Source organism: Callospermophilus lateralis, assembly GCF_048772815.1.
Source record: "Callospermophilus lateralis isolate mCalLat2 chromosome 11 unlocalized genomic scaffold, mCalLat2.hap1 SUPER_11_unloc_2, whole genome shotgun sequence".
NCBI lineage: Eukaryota > Metazoa > Chordata > Mammalia > Rodentia > Sciuridae > Callospermophilus > Callospermophilus lateralis.
Window position 1 is genome coordinate 2,020,001 of NW_027510154.1, and position 18,476 is coordinate 2,038,476.

General features: G+C 36.6%; 1 pseudogene; it reads left to right on the top strand.

Moving 5' to 3' along the window:
* Positions 1-18,476, top strand: part of LOC143387437 (zinc finger protein 280D-like) — a 94,930-nt pseudogene that overhangs the window by 30,444 nt on the left and 46,010 nt on the right.

Sequence of the window (18,476 nt, forward strand, 5' to 3'; positions counted from 1 at the left end):
ATGAGGGTACCTTTTCCCCCACATCCTCGCCAACACTTATTTTTGTTTGTTTTCATATTAGTTGTCATTCTGATAGGAGATATGAAATCTTAGAGTAGTTTGGATTTGCATTTCTCCAATTGCTAGTGATGATGAACATTTTTTCATATATTTATTGATTGATTATATTGATTGTATATCTTCTTCTGAGAAGTTCTGGTCCTTGGCCCATTTATTGATTTTTTTTTTAGTGCTTAGCTTCTTGAGTTCTTTATATATCCTAGAGATTAGAGATTAATGCTCTGATATGTGTGTGATAAAAATTTGTTCCCATTTTGATGGCTCCCTATTCAATTCACTGATTGTTTCTTTTGCTGAGAAAAAGCTTATCAGTTTGAATACATCCCATTTATTGAACAAAGTCAGGGCCTAATCCAACAAGATGAAGATTTGACCCTACTTTTTCTTCTTTAGGTATACCTCCGTTTTCTTCTTCTTTCTTCTTTGGTTTAATTCCTAGATCCTTGATCCTCTTTGAATTGAGTTTTGTGCATGGTGAGAGATAGTAGTTTAATTTTATTTTGCTACATGTGGGTTTCCAATTTTCCGAGAAACATTTGTTGAAGAGGTTATGCTTTCTTCAATGTATATTTCTGGCACATTTGTTGAATATGAGATAACTATAATTAAGTGCATTTGTCTTTGTGAGCTCTATTCTGTACCATTGGTCTACAAGTCTATCTTGGTGCCAATAATATGCTGTTTTTGTTACTAATACTCTGTAGTATAGCTTATGTTCTGGAATAGTGGTGTCACTCTTCTTGCTAAGGATTACTTTGGCTGTTGCTTTGGGTTTTTCATTTTCCCAGATGAATTTCATGACTGCTTATTCTATTTCTATGAGGAATGTCATTGGGATTTTGATTGAAATTGCATTAAATATGTATTGACCTTTTGATAGCATGGTCATTTTAACAATATTAATTCTTATCTAAGAACAAGGGGGATCATTCTATCTTCTAAGGTCTTCTTTTAGCATTCTGTAATTTTCATTGTATAGGTCTTCCACCTCTTTTGTTAAGTTGATTCACAGATTTTTTTTAATCTATTGTAAATTGGGTAGTTTTCCTATCTTCTGTTTCAGATGATTTGTCACTGATATACAGAAATGCATTTGATTAATAGGTGTTGATTTTATATCCTGCTACTTGTCTGAATCCATTTATTACTTCTAATAATTTTCTGGTGAAATTTTTTGGGACTTCTAGGTATACAATCTTATTGTCAGCAAATAGTGATAATTTAAGTTCTTCTTTTATGTATCTATATCCTTTTTGTTTATTTTGCTGTCTAATTGCCGTGACTAGATTTTCAAGAACTATGCTAAATAGAAGTAGTGAAAGAGAGCATGCTTTTCTTGTTCCAGTTTTTACAGAGAATGCTTTGAAGTTTTCCCCCATTTAGAATGATGTTGGCCTGGGGCCTAGCATAGATAGCTTTTAAAATGTTGAGGTATGTTCCTGTTATCCATAGGTTTTCTAGTGCTTTGAAAATTAATGGGTGGATTATTTTGTCAAATGCTTTTTCTTCATCCATTGATATGATTTTGTGATTTATATCTTTAAGTCTGTTGATGTGATGGATTGTTTTGCCACAGTCCGGCTGCAGCAAAATAACCAGGGGGTGACGAACAACTTGTGTACATTGATACAGGAGGAGTGGGAGCCGTTTATTGTAGGACAGGAGGAGTATATATACATTACACACAGCTTATTTACACCCAATGGGACACTGCTTCACAGAATGCCATAGAGCTCAGGAACATATCCAGCCATACTATCTAGACCCTCCCTGCATGTCCAGGTAATGCAGTATACTGGCCACAACCAGAGACTGTGTCACAAGACTGCAGTTCAAATCTTAGCTCTGCCATTTACCATCTGGGTGATCTGGGCGGCTCCTCAATGTATCCACATCTCAGTTCCCCATCTGTAAGAACTGGGGAGTGATGATGTCTACCCTCTGAGATTATAGTGGGAAGTAAAAGAATCTGTACTTACAAAACTAGCTCATATTGTGCCCTGGATATGTAACCACGTTCATCAATCTAACCCAATTAGCCCAATGTACAAAAGCACATTAATCTTTGCCCCATTTATTCTATCTCCAGCCAAAAGAAACGTTATGAAAATGAACTTTTCCCTCAAAACTTTTCTGCCAACTGAGTGAAACTAACCTTTAACTACCACCTCCCAAGGGATGGCTGGTCTGAGATCTTCCCACCACTATGTGTATTTCAATTCACAGAGTTTCCTTACAACCTCTTAGGGAGGTGTGATTCCAGCTAGAAGCCTCATGGTCCTGATAATAAAATTAAAAGGTCATCACTCTGGACAACTCCACTGGGGGACAACAGGCTTCTTTTGTGGATGAAGCAGCCACTGTCCGCAGGAAAATAGCTGCCCAACATCCACCTGCACCCAAAAGTCCTACCTAGCACACCGCCCAACAATTCCCTGCAAATCTGTCTGACCATGCAGAGAAGAAGTGTAAATGGGAATCTCAGCACACATGAAGAGTCAGTCACAACAAGGCACTTGGGTAAATAGGTATCTATAAGGATGTTAGGAGATCAGGCAAAGTACAAAATGAGTGATAAGATCAGGGATAATTTCAACAGGGGGGTAGTTGAACACACTATCCTTGAAAGAATCAAGTGTATACTCACCATAGAAGTGAAATTTGAAAACAATAGGCAATGCAGACATAGATGATTTTAGTAATCCATGCTCTCTTTAAAATGAGGCTTTGGGAGAAGAATTAGATAAGTGTGAGTTTTGCATTTTGTGTCCAGAACATGATGTGATGAAAGGAATATATGGAGCAGGTGACATGTGTATTTCTTCCATCATTTCTGGGAGCATGTTTTGAAACCCTATCATTTAGAGTTTGGGGATAAAAATAGGTGTACCCTGGGTTTATGTATATAAAGATGATGCATGAATAGACCATATGGGGAATAAAAAATATAACAGGTTACTATTTTAAATAATGGATTGAATTGATATTTTAAACACATAAAGTCTGGTATTCACATACAAACATTCAATCCAAGTAGTTATACATGTAGTGGTAATATTAGGGTTACTAATTATAACAAACTGTGTTTGAGTTTTGCTTTGAAAATGATGATGGAATTCAAAAGTTATGTGATATAAAAGAAATCACATGAAAAAGCAAGTAAAGCAACATGGAGAAATACATGGGATCTGATACAGGGAGTGAATGAAAGTGAATCATATGCATATCAATTTGTGAATTGTGGATGAAATGATACATCCTATGATGTATATATACTGAAGAAATAGGAATATAACAATTTTGAATAAAAATTTAATTCAAAATACACATCATGTCCCATATGAATATACTTTCATTGATCTTAACCTGGGTCACTTACTGTAGAAATATTAGGGTTAGTACTCAATATTCACTGAAGTTCATTTTGAGTATTCCAAAATGAATATGTATGCCAAGAAAATGAATATTTCTGAAAAATATCTTCTGAAAAGTTGATTATAAATCCTCACAGATGGACATGAAAGAATCAAGGTAGTATAAGTATATGACACATATAGTTCATGTTTGCAAATTCATACTATATATATATATATTTAATACACTAAAATGTAATAGTATATATGCCGATCGAAATTCATAAGAAGATATATATATCCTTCACATATGTACCCAAAATATTCATTTTCCTCTACATTGTTTCATGTCTAAACTTGTTGAAGTATAAAGCTCACCACAGCTTGAATTTTCAGTTACCTCAGTGTATTGGGGAGCAGTGATCTCTTCATGAAATTCATATTTACCAAAGTGAGAGTACTCTCAAAAATATACCTGTGATGGCAGTAGGATTATATATATGTATATAAAAATATATATTGTGACCCAGGCGACAGAGACAGGGAGTCAGGAAGTTACATATTTGTTGATTTTGAAAATTCTTGGAGAAGTAAAATGAGAAAAATGTGTCACAGGTTTTATAATATGTATCTCTGATGAAGCAAAAGGCAAGTCCAAGTATACACCATGCCTCCTATCAAATGCCTCTACTTCTATTCCTTTAGGATTATTTTTATTGATGTTAGGATAAGTAGTCAGAGTCTAGAAGGTTATGGGTTAGTGTCAGAGATTCAATATTTCAAATGGCAAAACGGAAAATGACTCTAATACATATGGGAACATGTGGCACATAAAAAGCTTCCACTGTCATCCACCACAATGCCTGGACATTACTATCACCCCAAAGAAGACACAATTAGAGGAGAAGAGGAAAAAAATCTGTGAATACATACCTGGAATTGGAAATTCTGAGGAGCTCACAAACTTGGGTGTGGCAGAAGAGATCCCAAAAGTAGAGGACAGGGTAAACATTCCACAAACATGGAACTTTGTTGGCCTAATGACTTCTTGACTATCTGCCTCTGACATTCATGCACTAGAAATATAGCTTTGTGTTTTAGATTCCTTTGTAGTGAGATCATGAAAGCTTGGTCTGAGTCTATGTGAACAGGAGGACATGGGTTCATATTTTCCCATAGGAACAGGAGGCAGCAGAGCTGAGTCCTCTCTATGCAGGTAACTGTGGCCTTTGGGGTATGAATGTCTCCATGGGTGCATTGTGAAGCCTTTGGCTCACCGCCCAGTTTTAATGGCATTTTTTACATCTTCCATGGAAAATTGGTGTTTGTTTTTGAAATAAAAGAGGTCAACCAGAACACAGTGCTGGAGGGAGATCTGCCACATGGGGTGAGTCAGGGTCTGAAGGCAAAAACACAAACTGGGCTGCTACCCCATATATCTTTCCCACTTGAGCATAGCAACTTGTTTCTGAGCATCGCACCAAATCCTCTCCCCACAACCACATGCCTTTACATTTTCGGGTCTCCTGGCTGCACCTTGTCAGTCACATGTCATTTGGAAGCCAATGACAGAACCACAGGGGCCCACCACAGATGTTGGATCACACACCTGCACTCCATTGCTCCAGGCCCAGTTCCCTTCTGGCTCCTACTCACTGGCATCTCTGTTCTTCACCATGGTCATGAATTCCACTCAGTCAAAAATGGCAATCGCTGGTTCAGTCATGATGAGCAACAGGAGATCTAAAGTTCTCCAGGGATTTCTGGTCATGGGATTCTCAAAAACTTCATGGTATTGGCCTAGCCATATTTCAAGAATGAAGAAGTTGACACTGTGGGTTTTGATTCATTCAGGAGCCAGTAAGTGTTGAGGAATCTCCTTTCAGTAAAACCTCTGGAGATCACATGCAGGCAAGGTTCCCAAGGAGTGGCGAAAGGTCACAGGAATCCAGGCCCATTGGGGTCTAAAATATGAGGTTCCTGTGAGTTTTGGATCTCAACTATAGCTGAGAAGGCTTTAACAGCAAAATCATGTAAAATCCTGGCTGAGATTCCCAGTATTGTGGAGAAAGACACCCTCGTTCTAGATCCCAGTTTCCAAAGGCTCCTCTAATGCCTGGCCTTCTAAAATTCCAACACAATTCATGGCAATAGTTCTCTGAGATCAGTTTCAGTACTCAGTCTCTAATGGCATCACACCAGAGTTCAACCTGAGGTGGACCCAGTCATCATTTCCAACCACCACACAAAAGACCACTATTCTAACAAAAACACTCCCACATGGCCCTCATCTTCTTCCATACAGACACTCATCATAACATTCTGGCTGGGGGTTTCTATAGGGTGAGCAGACTTAGATGGTGTGCAAAGTAAGCTCTCATGCCCTTCATATGCCAAATGTCATGGTGGCCTGGACACCCTTCCTGAGAAACAGGATAGATAAAATCGGCCTGTAGTTCATACTGCTCTGCTTGTCAAATTAGAGGCTTCCTGCCTGCCAGGGGTAGATTCTTTATGTGTACTGGACTCATGAAAAAACCCAAACACCTGTGTGCTAGTTACTGGAGGGCTTGCAACAACTCATTTGACCCAGAGGATCCCTGTTCTGACTTCATAGGGGTCAGGAGCCTGACCAGAGGGCGGTAAGAGACTTCATCCAATAGTACACTTCGTTTTCATCCTTTTAGATTGGGATGGACACATGGGAGTTTTCTTGAGTTTCCTTGGGTGCTGAGAATGTAATTCACAGCCACACACAGGGCCAAGAGTCTGATTCAGACACAGCTTTTACAAAGCACTTTACTTAAAAGGCACAGATTAGGCCTCTTCATTTCCATTTGAAACTGTTTTCTTGAGGAGTCCCAAAGGAGTGCCCTAAGGCAAACACCTCCCTGAAATTCAGGGGAACAGAACAATAGGGAAGAAAGAAGCCTGGAGAAAAACTTTTCTTTAATTGAACACTGTGGCACTGACAGCTCCTAATCATGCAACTTGGGTTACTATCTATCCAAGCAGGGATTCTCCAGAGAGATCCTTACCAGTCATGCTAATTTTTGAGTTTTCTGAGATGCTTGGCATGCCCTTCAGCAATCCAGTCCATGGCCATGTCACAGAGCTTGAATGTGGTACACATCTTGGACACAAAACCACGAACCCCTTCAGAGAGTGGCCAAAATTCAGGAAGAATACAGGAACTTAGGATCTTGGTAGGTGTTGCCCATCTGCAAGGCAAGTGGCAGTCCATTCATAAATTGGCCATGAGGAGTCCTGCAAAGATTTCCACTAGAGAAGACACATTCACGGCTGCATTCTTCTCTCTACTCTCTTTAACCACAACCCCAGTGGGATTCACCAACATAAAAAGGCTAACTAGTTAACAGTCCATTTCAAACCAACAACAACAACAACAAAAAAACCCAACAAAACATTTTTTCTTCATGTTCTCAGAACATGAGACAAAATGACAAATTGAAACCCAGACCCACTGAGACACAAAAACCACCCCTGTATTTGGTCTGCATCTATCCACTCTGTCCTCTGACTGGTGGGTGAAAATATGTTACTCACCAGTGGCCTGTCCTGTCTCAGCTCTGGTCTCCTTGGCCATCTCTGTGTAGTTGTCAGGAGCCAGCAATGAGCCAACACTTCTTTCTCAGGAAAAGCCCCTGTTGAGACCATTCAAGGCATTTGGCTATCCACACATCACTAGGTACCAACAAAGAATGACTCTGGCCTTGGTAGAGACAATCAAGTGAGCCCACTGGAAGTGGAGCTGCCTCTGGATGCCTCGCCTCCTGGATCCCAAGTTCAGAGAGTTCCATCACCAAGGAAGTGAGGTGAGGTCACTTCCTTCAGGGAAGTGAATGAGGTCACTGCCTTGGCAACCACTTTGTCCTAACAGTTGTTTCCAAGGGTTCCATGAGATGGAGGCTGCCCCACCTTCCTGTGACATTTTCACAAGACATAAAGGTCTATATACCCTAGGAGCCCGGAATCAGCAATCCACACAGACCTGATTGTGTCCATCTTCCCTGCATTGAGAACAAAGAGGCTGATTCAGCCTCATCCCTTCATCCTGACTGGGTTGTTGGCCATGGAAGATGACTTTAGACCTCACAGGTTCTACCTAGCTGCCTACATTTGCTCCAGGGATCATTTCTGCATCTACATTTGAGCTTCTCAGCAGCTGGAGGATTCCCTACATACCTGCATGGCAAGATCAACTCAGGACCTGCTGTTATGTGAAAATAGATTGAGGGAACAGAGTATGGTTAAGGGTCATATCATGTTCAATTTGGGTTAAAAGTCATCCTGCTGGATGAATATGGGTATTGGGCAACTGGGATATTTATAGGAATGTAAGGGGAAATGAATTTCTATAAAATTTATGTTGTTCTGTATACATAAAAATACAGATAACAAATTCTTTTTTGTGTGTGTTAGGATATTTAACCCAGAACATTGTACTTGTTTGGCAAACACTGCCACTGAACTCTATCTTCAGCCCCCCACAGATAATAAATTCTTGGTTCAAATAAAGCAGTTTAATTGTGATTTTTATGATAATGTTTTTTTTTAACAGAATTTTTTAAGTCCAAAGAATGACAGACATTCAGTCATAAATTTCTGAAGACTGTGGCTGAGACTTATTCATGTATTTCCCTTTAGAATTTAGCATAACACCTTGTTTACAGAAGACCATGAGTGTGTGTGTGTGTGTGTGTGTGTGTGTGCATGCGTGTGTGTGTGTGTGTTTAATTTATATATGACAGCAGAATGCATTACAATTCTTATTACATATATAGAACACAATTTTTCCTATCTCTGGTTGTATATATAGTAATTCACACCAATTCGTGTCTTTATACCTGTACTTTGGATAATAATGTTCATCACATTCAACCATAGTTAATTGCCCCATGCCCCCTCCCTTCCCCTCCAACCCTTCTGCCTATCTAGAGTTCATCTATTCCTCCCATACTCCCTCTCCCTATCCCACTATGAATCAGCCTCCTTATATCAAAGAAAATATTAGGCATTTGGCTTTTTGGGATTGGCTAACTTCACTTATCATTGTCTTCTCTAACTTCATGCATTTACCTACAAATGCTATGATTTTATTATCTTTTATTGCTGAGTAATATTCCATTGTGTATATGTGCCACATTTTTTTAATTCATTCATCTATTGAAGAGCATCTAGGTTGGTTCCACAGTTCAGCTATTGTGAATACACATTGATGTGGCTGTGTCCCTGTAGTATGCTATTTTTAAGTTGTTTGGATATAGACCAAGGAGAGGGATAGCTGGGTAAAATGGTGGTTCCATTCCCAATTTTCCAAGAAATCTCCATACTGCTTTCCAGATTGGCTGCACCAATTTGCAGTCCCACCAGCAATGTATGAGTGTACCTTTTCCCCCTGCATCCTTGCCAACACTTATTGTTGTTTTTATGCATAATAAGTGCCATTCTGACTGGAGTGAGATGAAATCTTAGAGTGGTTTTGATTTGCATTTCTCTAATTGCTAGTGATGATGAACATTTTTTCATGTATTTGTTGATTGATCGTACATCATCTTCTGAGAAGTGTCCCTTCAGGACCTTGGCCCATTTATTGATTGGTTTATTTGTATTTTTGGTGTTTAGTTTTTTGAGTTCTTTATATAACAGAGATTAGTGCTCTATCTTATGTGTAAAGGTTAAAGATTTGCTTCTAAGATGTAGGCTCTTCATTCACCTCACAGATTGTTTCTTTTGCTGAGAAGAAACTTTTTAGTTTGATTCCATCCCATTTATTGATTCTTGATTTTAATTCTTATGTCATAGGAGACTTATTAAGGAAGTTGAGGCCTAATCCCACATGATGGAGATTAGAGTCTACTTTTTCTTCTGTTAGATATAGGGTCTCTGGTTGTATTCCTAAATCCTTGATCCATTTTGAGTTGAGTTTTGTGCATGGTGAGAGATAGGGGTTTAATTTCATTTTGTTGCATATGGATTTCCAGTTTTCCCAGCACCATTTGTTGAAAAGACTATCTTTTCTCCAATGATGTTCTTGGCACCTTTGTCTAACATAAGGTAATTGTAGTTTTGGAGGTTAGTCTTTGTGTTTTCTATTCTGTACCACTGTAATACCAGTCTGTTTTGTTGGCAATACTATGCTGTTTTTGTTACTATTACTCTGTAGTATAATTTAAGGTCTGGTACAGTGATGCCACCTGCTTCTCTCTTCCTGCTAAGGATTGCTTTAGCTATTCTGGGTCTCTTATTTTTCCAGATGAATTTCATGATTGCTTTTTCTATTTCTATGAGGAATGCCATTGAGATTTTGATCAGAATCGCATTAAATCTGTTTAGTGCTTTTGGAAGTATGGTCATTTTGATAATATTAATTCTGCCTATGCAAGAGCAAGGTAGATCTTTCCATCTTCTAAGATCTTCTTTGAATTCTTTCTTTAGAGTTCTGTAATTTTCATTATATAGTTCTTTCATCATTTTCATTAAGTTGATTCCCAAGTATTTTATTTATGTATTTATTCATTTAGTTTTGAGGCTATCGAGAAGGGGGTAGTTGTCCTCATTTCCCTTTCTGAGGATTTCTCACTGATATACAGAAATGCCTTTGATTTATGGGTGTTGATTTTATACCTTTCTATTTTGCTGAATTCATTTACTAGTTCTAGGAGTTTTCTGGTGGAAAACTAGAAAACTAGTTAGAGTGTTCCAGGTATAGAATCATATCATCAGCAATTTCTATTTCCTGAAATAAATTGGAGACTATTGGTATTAGTTCTTCTTTAAAGGTCTTGTAGAACTCCGCTGTGAATCCATCCAGTCCTGGGCTTTTCTCGGTTGGTAGATTTTGATGGTGTCTGCTATTTTGTCACTTGAAATTGATCTGTTTAAATTGTGTATATCATCCTACTTAAATTTGGGCAAATTATATGACTCTAGAAATTTGTCGATGCCTTCAATATTTTCTATTTTATTGGAGTATACGTTTTCAAAATAATTTCTAATTATCTTCTGTATTTCCGTAGTGTCTATTGTGATATTTCCTTTTTCATCATGTATGTTAGTGATTTGAGTTTTCTCTCTCCTTCTCTTTATTAGCATGGCTAAGGGTCTGTCAATTTTATTTATTTTTTCAAAGAACAACCTTTTTGTTCTGTCAGTTTCTTTTGTTTCAATGTCATTGATTTCAGCTCTGATTCTAATTATTTCCTGTTGTCTGCTGCTTTTGGTGTTGATTTTTTGTTCTTTTTCTAGGGTTTTGATATGTAGTGGTAAGTAATTTATTTGTTGACTTTTTCTTCTTTTAAGGAATGAACTCCATGAAGTGAACTTTCCTCTTAGAACTGCTTTCATAGTGTCCCAGAAATTCTGATATATTCTATCTGGGTACCACTAAAAACTTTTTAATCTCTTCCTTGATGTTCTGTAACCCATTGATCATTCAGTAGCATATTATTTAGTCTCCAGGTGTTAGAGTGTATTTTATTTCTTATTTTATCATTGATTTCTAATTTTATTCCATTATGATCTGATAGAATGCAGGGTAGTATCTCTACTTTTTTATATTTGATAAGAGTTGCTTTGTGGCATAGTGTATGATCTATTTTAGAGAAGAATCCATGTGCTGCTGAGAAGGAATTATATTCTCTCATTGAAGGTTGGAATATTCTTAACTCAGTTAAGTCTAAGTTTTTGATTATATTATTGAGTTCTATAGTTTCTTTGTTCGGCTTTTGTTTGAAGATCTATCTAGTGATTAAAAAGGTGTGTTAAGGTCACCCAAAATTATTGTGTTGTGGTCTATTTGACTCTTGAACTTGAGAAAAGTTTGTTTGATGAACATAGCCGCTCCATTGTTCGGGGCATGTATATTTATAATTGTTAAGTCTTGTTGGTGTATGGTTCCCTTGAGCAGAATGTAGTGTCCTTCTTTATCCTTTTTGATTGACTTTAGTTTGAAGTCTACTTTATTTGAAATGATGATAGAAACCCCTGCTTGCTCCTGCAGTCCATGTGAGTGGTATGCTTTTTCCTAACCCATAACCTCAGTCTGTGAATGTCTTTTTCTATGAGTCTCTTGGAGGCAGCATATTGTTGGGTCTTTTTTTTTTTTTTTTGGTCCAATCTGCTAGTCTATTTCTTTTGATTGGTGAGTTTAGGCCATTAACATTGTTATTGAGACCTGATTTGTATTCCCAGCCATTTTTGTTTATTTCTGATATTTAACATGACTTGGTTTCTCTTTGATGAGATTTTCCAATAGTGTAATCCCTCCCTCTGCTGATTTTCATCATTATTTTTCATTTCCCCTTCTTTGACTATTTTGCTGAAGATGCTCTGTAGTGTAGGCTTTCTAGTTGTAAATTCTTTTAACTTTTTTTTATCATGGAAGGTTTTTATTTCATCATTAAATCTAAAGCTTAGTTTTGCTGATATAAGATTCTTGGTTGGCATCCATTTTCTTTCAGAGCTTGGTATTTGTTGTTCCACAATCTCCTGGCTTGGAAGGTCTGGGTTGAAAAATCTGCTGAGATAATGAATTGGTCTCTCCCTATATGTGATCTGATTCCTCTCTCTTGTGGCTTTTAAGATTCTATCCTTATTCTTTTTGTATTTTAGGCATTTTCACTATAATGTGCCTTGGTGTACATCTGTTGTAATTTTGTACATTTGGTGTCCTGTAAGCCTCTTGTATTTGGTTTTCCAATTTGTTCTTCATGCTTGGGAAATTTTCTCATATTATCTCATTCAAGAGATTGTGCATTCCTTTCACTTGAAACTCTATGCCTTTCTCTATCTCAATAACTCTTAGATTTGTTCTTTTGATGCTGTCCCATAATTCTTGGATGTTCTGTTCATGGTTTCTAACTTTCTTCACTGTGTGGTCAACTTTATTTTCCAGATTGTATACTTTGTCTTCATTATCTGACATTCTTTCTTCCAAGTGATCTAGTCTGTTGGTTTTGCTTTCTATTGAGTTTTTTATTTGATTTAAGCTATCCTTCATTTAAAGGATTTCTGACTGTTTTTTTTTCAGAGTCTCTATCTCTATTTTGAAGTAATCTTTTGCTACCTGTATTTGCTCTCCTATTTCTTTGTTGGAGTGATCAATTTGTGCTTGTATTTGCTCATTTAGGTCATTCTTTAATTCACAAATCATTTTGATTATGAACCTTCTGAACTCCTTCTCTGACATTTCATCAACTTTGGTGTTCATACGTTCTGTTATTATAGTGTCCTGTCTTGTTTGGGGCACTTTCCTCTCTTGTTTTTTCATGTTGTCTATGTGTCTTCCTTTCTTGCAGTGTGGATCTGAGACATTACAGTTTCTTCCCTATCTTCTTGTGGTATCTGTGCAGATTGTCTGTACCTCACCTTGATGTTGGGCTTTCAGACCCTCAATGGATGCTACTGCATTCTGGATCTGGGCCCTGCAGAAGCTGGTGTGGGTGGATCTGGGCCACTGGGCTTGACCTCCTGTGGTAGTCTGCTGGTAGGAAGAGGTGGTCTTGTGCCAAAGGCTAGGCTCTGGAGGTGTCTGCCCCGCTGGGGGAGGGATGAACCCGACCTAATCAGAGCATAAACCCAGGGTGCTGGAGTGGCAGTCTGGGCTGGATCTGGGCTCCTCAGTAGTCGAATGGTTAGACGGGGTGGTCCTTCACCAGAGTCTAGGCTATGGCGAGTGTCTGCCCCGCTGGGAAAGGGCTGTGCACCTGGGCCCTGCGCGCCTGGGCCCTGTGCGGCAGAGGCCAGTCTGGGTGGATCTCAGTAGTTATATTTTGAATGTATCAGTCTATGATGAAATGTATCCAACCAAGTTTTTGTTCCTTTTCAGTTGCTAAAAAAATAGAATAATAAACTAGAATTTATTTTAACTTTTGTTTTCTTACAGAAATTATTACATTTCTGAAACGTGAAAAGTAGGTAATAAAGATGAATGCCAATTGGCATTTGAAAAGTCAGATTTACTAAAACAATACATCATGAGGTGATTGATTACTAGTTTTTATGAAAGAATATTGTTTAAAAATTGTTTTTATTTAGTAATTCATTGTATTTATTCAATTATTAAGTGCTTACTTCAACCACCATTTTAATTATTTAATTGGGTTTATTTAGGGATGAATCAGTTATATGAGTTATGTATATATCAAACATATCCAACTTAAAAATTGAGCTTTTTATAGGAAAAAAGAGTTTATTGCAGTTTAATTACCCCATCCTAATGATAATATATCTTTATTTTACAGGAGGGAAAACAGATATAATTTGCTGTCTTGTTTGGAGGCACATGGTGAGTTTTAAGATCAAAATTCTCCCCAATAATTTCTTAATTCCAAGTCCCATGTTTTAATATTTAGTCTTCCTTAAAGTGATTCATAAAATTGACTGATCTCATGTATCAGTACTTAGGTGACAATTTACAGAAAATTAGCTCTGCAACTTGATGGGCAAAAACCCTTTTCAACCAAAAGGTAAGTGTTGTGGCCACAACAGATGACAGTGTGTATGGTTTTTGTTTAACTGCTTCAAGAGAAGGTGGAGGACTTTTTCTTAAAAACTTAAAATTGTTGGAGTAGCAAATGTTCATATAAAAAAGTAAAGTAGAAGTGAACTTTATTCTTTTTGTTAAAAGAGATAAATATCAATTTAGTATATTCGTGTGTTTCTTCTATGCATAGACAAAAAATATTTCTAGAAAACATTAAAAAAGTGCTATGTGACCTTAACGTTTCTCTCTGCAGTGTATTCTGGATATTTTAACAATGGCAGAGTCCTGTGAGAAAGAACAAGAAAGATCTTTGCATACTCTTATCAGTTCTCTAGGGCTGCCACAACAAAGTACCACAGACTAGGTGGTTTATAGGATGGAAGTTTGTTTTCTCATAATTTTTGAGGCTAAAAAGCCAAGATTAACTTGTTGGTAGGGTTGGTTTCTTCAGAGGGCCACAAGGGGAGGGCCTGGCTTCTCTCTTGGGCTTGTAGATAGCCATGTTCTAATTAGGTTTTCACATGGTCCTCTCTGTGTGCATATGCCTGCATCCCAATTTTCACTTCTGTTAAAAGACACCAGTTATATGGATTTTATTGCCACCCATGTGACCTTTTTAAAAAATATTATTTATTCATTTATTTATTTACTTATTTATATGTTGTGCTCAGGCTCAAACCTAGTGCCTCATGCATGCAAGGCATGTGCTCTACCACTGAGCTATCACCCAGCCCCTAGTGACCTTATTTCTAAAGGTCTATCTATAAATATAGCCAAAGTCTGAGGTAGTGAGGGTTAGGAATTTAGCATATGGCTTTTGAGATAACACAATTTAACTCATTACATATATCAGCTGGAAATAAATAGTATTTTTATTATCAGTTCACAGTGGATCTTTCCTAATTTTTCAAAATTAGGTACTATCTTACTTCACCTTATCTATATGTTACCTCATGCTGTGGGTATGTTGATTATCTAATGTTCTGGGGGAAATGTATTCTCAGTGAATTAAATTTGACTGTGGCTATGTAAAATTAAGACATGAAGAAAGAGAGTAGTTTGAGATCATGTGTTTTAACATTTGAATTGAATGATATTGACTGTCAATGTAGTTCAAAATTCAAAGGAAAATAAAAATGTAATGGTTTATTGAGGAATTTATAATTGAACCAAGGATTAGTGCAAGCAGGCAATTAATTGTTTGAGTTTCTAGTTGAAAATGGATGTTTTACATGGTGTTTTCCATTTTCTTGAATGTATATAAAACTTAGGTAGATATCATAAATAGCTCCAAGTAATTTCTTCAGTCATACAATTACAAGGCAGTGAAGATTTAAACCATTCAATTTGATTTCAAGTCCATGTCCTTTTTATGTTGTAGACTGGAATGATATAGACTATTAAGGTAAGGTACTCTGTGCAGAAGTGATATAGATTTTAGTATTTTTAATGATCTGAGTTGAAAAACTTAAAGAACTCTTATCTAACTATTAAAATAGTACAATTATAAAAGAAAGGGGTCAGTTTGTGATGTCGATGACATTTGAAAAAATAGGAAGGCCTTTGATAGGTAGATTACTAAACATTTAAATATTAGACCAGGGAATGGTTTGTGACATACTTTTCTATATATTTATAAAAAAATGGCATCGAATTTGTTAAAATATTTGCTTTGCATGCCGTCTCCAGAGCATAATTTCAGTTGGTATCTTTCAGTTTTATGGTAGAATATTGCTTGAATTTTGAGTTAAAAGTAGAAATGATATTATTTTAGTATAATAAAAAATTACCTTTTAAAAATGATGTATTAAAGATAATGCCAGAACCCTGGAAATTTTTATTTCTTTTGTGGATAGGAGGTTTTCCTAAAATCCTGATGCTACTGGTGTTCTACCTATATCTATGTGCTTCTTAGGAGCTCAGTATACTTGGTCATAATTTCTGAGAAGTAGTATTTACTGTATGTATTGTTTTGATCGGTTTCTTCAGGTGAGAAAATGTAATATAACCTGGCTGGTATAAGCCTCCCTCATTTCCTGTATTTTAATTTAGCACCTATCTCTTCTTTGCTCTGTGCCTAATGTTCCTGAATTTGGTAGTAATTCTAGTTTGTTTCCTACCTGTTATTTCTTAGTCTTAGTCTACCTGTGGTTAATATCTCTTTGAAAGATAATGATTAGATAGAATATGTTTATCTAGGTGTACTACTGCAGCTCACTTTGGATTTTATTATCTCTAAGTTTTCTATCTATGGTAAATAACTAATATCTTTCATTTTCTGTCTTCCTATCTACCTTTTAATCTATCTTAATTGTACTAGTTTTTATCCTAGTGAGATCTGAATTTCTTACTGTTATTACAGGGTACTGACTACGAATATCAATTCAGAAATTGCTATTAGAATTTTTAAAGTAGATCTTCAATATCAGGTATTACAAAAATGTTTTTACTGCCAGGCATGGTGGTGCAAGCCTGTAATCCCAGCAATCTCAGCAGCTTGGGAGGCCGAGACAGGAGGATCACAAGTTTAAAGCCAATCTCAGCAAAATCGAGGTGTTAAGCAACTCAGTGAGACCCTGTCTCTAAATAAAATATAAAATAGGGTTGGGATATGGCTCAGTGGTCTAGTGCCCACTAGTTCAATCACTGGTACACACCCTGCAAAATGTTTTTACTTTTCTTTTTGAAAATAAGGTTACTTCTCTCCTTTTGAAAATTAGATAATTTAAAAATGGCAGAACTCTTTATGGAATGTGAAGAAGAACTGGAACCATGGCAGAAGAAAGTAAAAGAAGTTGAGGATGATGATGATGATGAGCCCATCTTTGTTGGAGAGATATCGAGTTCAAAACCAGCAATTTCCAGTAAGCATTTACTTTTACTAAAGCCAAATTTTATAAGATATTATTTTTAAAGAAAAACTTGTGAATGTCTTATGGGACTCAGTTTACTTATTCTACTGTAAGGAGTTAGGGATGAGAGATCCATCATACTGGAATGTTTTTTCCCTAGATATTACTAATCCCAAATTATATATAATCTTTTTGTTAAAAGACTGTAGATTCTTACAGAAGAATTAGCTCTTTTCTAAGCCTAAAAGTTCAAGCAGTGTGCCAAGTCCTTTTCAGAGCCCTTCATTGAAAGTTTCATGAAATCGGTAGATGGCACCAGATGGTCTAAGGGGTAGGGATCCAGGTGAGTTTCCAGGTCATGACCTTTTGGATTTTGAAACCAACAGTTATTTTTCTGCTTCATTTTAATTACCTTTCAATATTGGTCATGCCTTACCTAAACTATAAATGGAATTGGGGTATGGAAATTTGAAAGTTTGAGTTTGTTTTACTTATATCTTAGGAAATTCTCATTCCTTAAGCCCAGAATCAAAAGAGTTATCTTTTTCTTATTGTCTTATATTCTTTTTAGTCTAAATTTTCTTTCCTTATTTATGGAATGGTATATGAAACCCTTACCTGGTAATTTAATGGCTATAGGCATAGAGTTTTACTGGATAACACATGAATAGAAGAAGGCTGTTTTTTTGGTTTTTGGTTGTCTTTCCTGTGTACCAGGAAATTTCTTTGACATTTCACTCTATTCCCTGGGTATCCAGTTTTACACATAATAGATGGTATTGTGCTCCTACGTTTCTGTTGTTCTTGCTGGTCCCTTACCATATCTTTACACAAGTTCTCCATTTCAAGTGATTTGGAGATAGACCATCCTATACTTAGGAATAGTATTCCAAAAATGCAGAAAGGGAATCATTACACCAAACATAGATAATCAGACCCATTCTGTGTATAGATATACAAACCTGGGCTCAAATTTTTCCTACAATGTGCCTAATCAAGTTTGAGTGGTTTCTACCCTATCCTCAAGCAGCTGTTGATGGTTTTACTGGTAAAGGATAACTTTTGGTAGAGGAAACTATAGGTCCTTTGCACCAGATTGCAGTCCTTTGTTCAGGGACTGTAATCTTGTACTTATACAACTAAGTATATTGTATCTTTCACACTTCAGAAATTCTCCACATCTGATCTTTTCTTTCCTTTTGACCAGGACTACATTTTTCAGGTAATCCCTAAGAACTAATAAATAATTCTTTATAAGAAATATAGTAATGGATTTAATTTGAAAAATATATGCCCATTTGTGTACATTGGATGACTCGAGACTTCCTCATTGTGCTGTTTTTATTGTTTATCTTTATTTTTTTGGCAATTGTAAAGGAATAAAATTCCAAGATTAATTACAACAAAAATTAGAACACCATTTTTACTTGAAACAATGACTGACAAACCATGGTGTATTATTTATTTGTTTTTTTGTATCAACATTATCACACATGTATGTATTTAAAACAACACATGCATTATCTCACAGTCTTATGTAATATTACTGTGGGTCGGATGATGGTTTAGCTGGCTCCTCTGCTTTAGGGTCTCACAAGGCCACTTTCAGTATGTGGTTCCTGAAGTTGCAGTCTTATCTGAAGCTTTGTGGGGGAAGTATCTGCTTCAAGTTCACATGGTTGTTTGTAGCATTCATTTCCTTAC